General features: G+C 31.2%; 1 long non-coding RNA gene across 1 annotated transcript; it reads left to right on the plus strand.

Moving 5' to 3' along the window:
- Positions 1 to 2,610: 2,610 nt before the first annotated feature.
- LOC120351329 lies at positions 2,611 to 5,424 on the plus strand. The gene is made up of 3 exons (XR_005571324.1): positions 2,611 to 3,098; positions 4,368 to 4,494; positions 5,404 to 5,424. It is a non-coding gene; the product is annotated as an uncharacterized LOC120351329 (long non-coding RNA).
- Positions 5,425 to 5,729: the final 305 nt, after the last annotated feature.

Here is a 5,729-nt window from a genome sequence, read left to right on the forward strand (position 1 = left end):
GATTACTAATATTGACAATAATTGAATGGACAATAAAACACTAGTGTAAACAAAATTATCAGAATAAAGATAATATGAATAAGTTACAGAACAAATTCACTGCAATAATAAGTAGTGATAATGATTGCAGTCATGAGCAATAAAAGCCAGCAATGTGGCATAGAAATCAAATTCAATTGGGTTCATATTGAAATAAACAATTGGAAAATATTGTAGCTTGAAATCAATAAACATGAAATAATAATTAAATACCAAATAAATTCACTGCAATAATACGTGATAATAATTGTAGTTATGGATAGTGGAAGCCAAACAATGTGGCATAGAAGTCAAGTTCAGTTTGGTTCATTTTGAACAATTGGACATATCATATGTTTTGAAATCAATTAATATGAATTAATAATCAAATATAAAGACATGAACCCAAATTCTCAGCTCTTCAAATAGACTCCAAAGAGAAGCAGACCCCAAGGTTTCTGGGACAGCTAACAGCATGAGAAAGTAGGCCTACTGCTATGGTAGTTGGAATCCTCAAATAGCATCAGCAGCAAGGCAGGTAGGTGGAGTTTAAAGGTGAGCATATTATGTAGATAATCCATTTGGTCCAAGATGGGAGTAAGTGATGTATGGAGTTCAAGTCGTTGAAATGTAATAGGTAAATGTCTAGCAAGTCATACTCTGTATAACGAATATCAAGTTCAGACAAAATACTGCAAGTCAAATCACTGGAATGTTGTAGAAACTTGTAGATAAAGTTTATGTGTATGAACACAAGTTGAAATATGTTCAAGCACAAGGTCAAAAAACTGGTAATAGTTCAAATAATTCAAAATGTAGAAATGGATTTACAAATTTGAAAGAATCTGAAATAGTTCACCACTTGAAACATTGAATAGGCCGGGTATGGTAGTTGAAAATACATCACAATAACAGGAACTGGAGCCCAGTCAGCAGTAAGGCTTGATTTAAGGCTTGAATTAGAAGCAGCCTTCACTTGTCAATCAAGGCTGAAGTTGAATCCAGCTGAAAACGATGTTGCTTGACATTCAACTCGAAGTCCCCTTAAATTTCCATACTAGAATCGAAAGCAGCATACCCTTGTTTTTCAAGGCTAACAAACTTGGTTAGAATCGAAATTTAATATGGCATGCTATGTATTCGTTCGAATTTAGCTTTTATTGCATGGGTCAAACAAGTCTTGACTTTGCCTTGAATTCCCCTTGTCAGTCAAAGCTAACAGTCTTGATTAGAATCGATCTTGAATATGGCTCGAAAGGTATTCATTCGAATTTAGCTTCTATTGCATGAGTCAAACAAGTCTTGACTCTGCCTTGAATAACCCTTGTCAGTTAAAGCAATACCTATTATTACTAAGTAATAGTAGGTATTGGTTAAAGCCGATTTGAATCGATCTTGAATATAGCTTGCTACGCATTCCCTTGAATTTTGTTTCTATTGTGAGTGTCGAACAATCCTCGAGTAGCCTATTTTACATTGTCTTCTTTACATTGTCTATTTCTCATTGTCACTTCCAAAATCTCCTCTAATACAGGGGAGAGGAGATCAACCTGTAGTGTTCATCCCACACAGCACAAAAAGTTTAAAAAACGTTTAATAAATGTTAAAATGTATAAATCCGATTAACGTTATGAAAACAATGTTTAATAAACGTTGGGGAATTTTACTAAAATGAACGTTTACTCTATAAACGTTTAATAAACGTCTAGAATGTATATTGCTGATAAACGTTATGAAAACAACGTTTGATAAACTTAGAAATGTTTACTAAAATAAACGTTAGAAAGGTTGGTACAGTATGGAATTTCTACAGTACCTACCCAGTCAACACACTAAGTGAAAATGTTATAAGTGAAGATCAAACATTTTTTTCAGAAGGTGTCTCCTCCCCCCTCACCTGTGTAACTTAGTCCCTAAAAATGTCTCAATTTAGGCTTTCTGACCAATAGGCCTAATTCCTAAGTGGAATTGAATTCCAATCCCTTTCTATCTTCTTCAAAAATCGTCTCCAACTCACCGTTATCGAGATAAAGAAAATGTTTTACACAAATTAAGACTGAAATTTTTTTGAGTTTTCCAAAAAGTCTCACTTTAAGCTTTTTGTTAATCAATTCGGGTGCAGAATTGCAATTCAAATACTTTTTGTCTTTTGCGAAAATCGTCTAAAATGCACTGTTAACGATATAATTGACCTTTTGCGCTAAATCCAGAGGGACTTGGAATAAATTTGCCAGATGTTCAAGATTCCCAAAAAAGGTCGAAAAATTGTATTTCTAATCAATAGTTCGGATGCAGAATTGAATTTCAAACACTTTTTGTCTCTTGCAAAAATCGTCTACAATGTACTGTTGATGATATAATAGACCTTTTGCGCTAATTTTAATCCAGATAGGGACTTGGAAAAAATTTGATTGATTTCTAAGTTTCCCAAAAATGTTCAAAAAAGCAGTCTTTTATCACTTATTTGGCTACAGAAGTAGATTTCCAGCACTTCTTCTCAATGCAAAAATCCCGTAAGACGGGCCGTTGACGGGCTACTAACTTTTAAATTTTAAATAATTGGTAATTGATGATGGAAAATTTTGAAAATAATTAACGATTCTGTTCATGTTATAAACATTGTCCTAGAATTTCAAATGTTTCCATCCAAAATTGAAAAAGTTATATCATTTTTTCAAATTAGATTCCAGTTTGTGCTAAAAATCATGTCACACACCAAGCCTATGAAATAATTTTCAAGTTTTAAATTCAAATAATAATAAACTAGGTACTGTTTTATTGATTCCAACATTATTTCAGTGGAAGCACAAATGTCCCCCATAAAGAAATCATTAATCCGTCCCAGAAATATGGACTGTTTTAATGTTAACAATAAAGATTGTCTATATCAATAACTTTGAAATTCCCGGGGTGATTCATGCTTGTGCGCTACTGTGCTTGAGCGACAGCCATTAAAGATGTCCTGTCTCCTTCAGTTTTCAGTAGTTGAAGGTGAAGTTGGTTCATTGTTTGTTTATCCTTTATTTTATCGCGTCATCAAGTTGATGATGATTTTTGATTGCTGAAGGTCTTAAATTAAGGTAAGATCATTCATTTATGTCTAGGATATTTATTGATAAGTTTAATAGCATACAGAAGTTACCTACTAAACAAAGCTGTTTAGCCTAGTGATGGCAAAGCGTTCCCCAGACAAATTTGTAAAGCACATGTTGTTTTTAAAAGCACTATGGTAAATAATTATGTTAGGCCCTATTAATAACCCTGATACAACATTAATTGCAATTTTTAGTGTGTACAAGTTAATTTTTTCTATTTTTAAACCCAAACAGTTGATTTAACCAACTGTTAACATTGTTGGTACCTTAAACTTGTAAAACAACTATCAAGTGTGGTTTCGATTTTATGATTTAGGTAATAATTTTTAAACTAGTGATTATATGATTCAGTAATATCATAATAGATTGATTTAATAATTATTATGAATGTTTAAGATATAAGAAGCTATTGTAAAATGTTACAATAATAAAGCTAATACCAGAATAGGCCTACCCACTAATAATATTAGTTATTTATAGGCATATTAGGGACTATGGTTACATTTGACCCAATTAACTTTTTGAATACAGTATTTTGATTAGATAAAACATTATTTTTTTCAATATGACTAGTATCAAATCAACCTCTTGAGAAATACTCTAAATAAACTGTAAATAGCAGCAATCATTCTTATTGATAGGCTACAATTTAATAATTAGTTCAGTACTATGTAAGGTCCTTAAATACTCCCTTGTATTGGTTTATTGTTTTAATACTATCAATTTATTAAAAACATACTAAATTATTACTTCAAAATTTCGGTGTAAATGCACGTTCAGTGCCAACATACCTGTCATCAAATTTTTGGTTGGGATCGATTATTAAGTATGCTATTTTGAGCACAAAATCACAAAAATTAAACGGCGGTCACTATTGTTTTTGAAATAAACTAAGTTCAAAGTAGCACAATTTTACATGCATTTAACCTATGAGTAGCAGCCATTTTGATTATTGAAATCATCAAATTATGATATTCCTAATCTGAGTTTTCCTAATCTAAAGCTTTTCCTAACCTTAGCTACTTATGGTTGCTACTTATAGCATGTAAAGTTGTGCTACTTTGAACTTAGTTTATTTTGAAAACAATAGTGACCGCCGTTTAATTTTTTGATTTTGTGCTCAAAATATCATACTAAATCAATCTCAACCAAAAATTTGATGACAGGTAGGCTATGTTGGCACTGGACGTGCACTTTAGCCAAAATTTCTTTCAATTAGATAATTGCTTTCATACATGTTCCTTTTGATTTCAGATGAAGGTGGGAATAGAACTGCAGATACATATTATACTAAAATCCACCATGACAGATGAATATGATGCCAAGGATTAGATTTGAAAAAAGTTCTTCTCCTCTCTACATTTGATGAAAGCCATTTTCAGTAAGTTGCACTCTATATCCTTCAATAATCAAATTTTTCAACATACATAAACAAACTTACTTGTAACCTTAACAAACAAACTTAGGCTACCTACAATAGCCTATATTCAAGAATTACTGGAGCAGTTTTAAGATTTTATGTTAAGCCCTATTAATAACCCTAATATAACAGTAATTGCAATTTTTAGTGTGTATAAGTTGAATGTTTATCATTTTCAAACACTAAGGCCCGGTTGATTAATTCCGCAAGAGCCAATCAGAGAAGCCATTTTATCAAAAACGCATTCTCTGATTGGTTCTCGTGAAGTTAATCACGGTTATAATTTAACCGGCTTTTGTGCAACCTGGTCTAACAGTTGATTAAACTGTTACCATTGTTGGTTAACTTCAAACTTGTAAAAAACTATTAAGTTAGTGGTTTCAATTTCATGATTCAATACATTTTAAGCTAGTGATTATATGATTCAGTAATATTATAATAGATTGATTTAATATCATGGATGGTTATGATATAAAAGGAGCTATTGTAAAATGTTACAATAATAGAACTATTCATAACACCATAATAGGCCTACCTAATAATTATTAGTTATATTTATTAGGGACTATAGTTACATTTTTGTTAGGGACATGAACTAAATTTTTTTTTTAATATTTTGATTAGATTAAACCATATTTATTTCAATATGACCAGTATAAAATAACCCCCTTGAGAAATACTTTAAATAAATTGTAAATAGAAGCAATCATTCTCATTGATAGGCTACAATTTGATAATTAGTTCAGTACTATGTAAGGTCCTTGAAAACTTTCTTGTATTGGTTTATTGTTATATCATTTACTATCACTTATAAAATTCCTTTCAATTAGAAAATCGCTTTCATACATTTAATGTATCATTTGATTTCAGGCAAAGGTGGGAATAGAACTGCAGATGTAAGGTATGTATGCAGATGCATATACCAAAATCCACCATGACAGACGAATATGCTGCCAACTACAGTTTTAGATTTAAAACTCCTTTCTACATCTGATGGTAACCATTTTCAGTAAGTTGCACTATACTATTTCCTAATCACTAAAGCAGTTTTGAAATTTTAAAATGATAACTTTATAATTGAATAGGCTCAGATTTTTAATTTCATATGAAGCAAAAATTTATTGTAAAACAAGCTGCAAATTAGTATAGTAATTTCCAAAGAACCATATTGGAGACTTAAGTCACAATAAATCTCA

Source organism: Nilaparvata lugens, chromosome 5 (genome assembly GCF_014356525.2).
Source record: "Nilaparvata lugens isolate BPH chromosome 5, ASM1435652v1, whole genome shotgun sequence".
In the NCBI taxonomy this organism is placed as follows: Eukaryota; Metazoa; Arthropoda; class Insecta; order Hemiptera; family Delphacidae; genus Nilaparvata; species Nilaparvata lugens.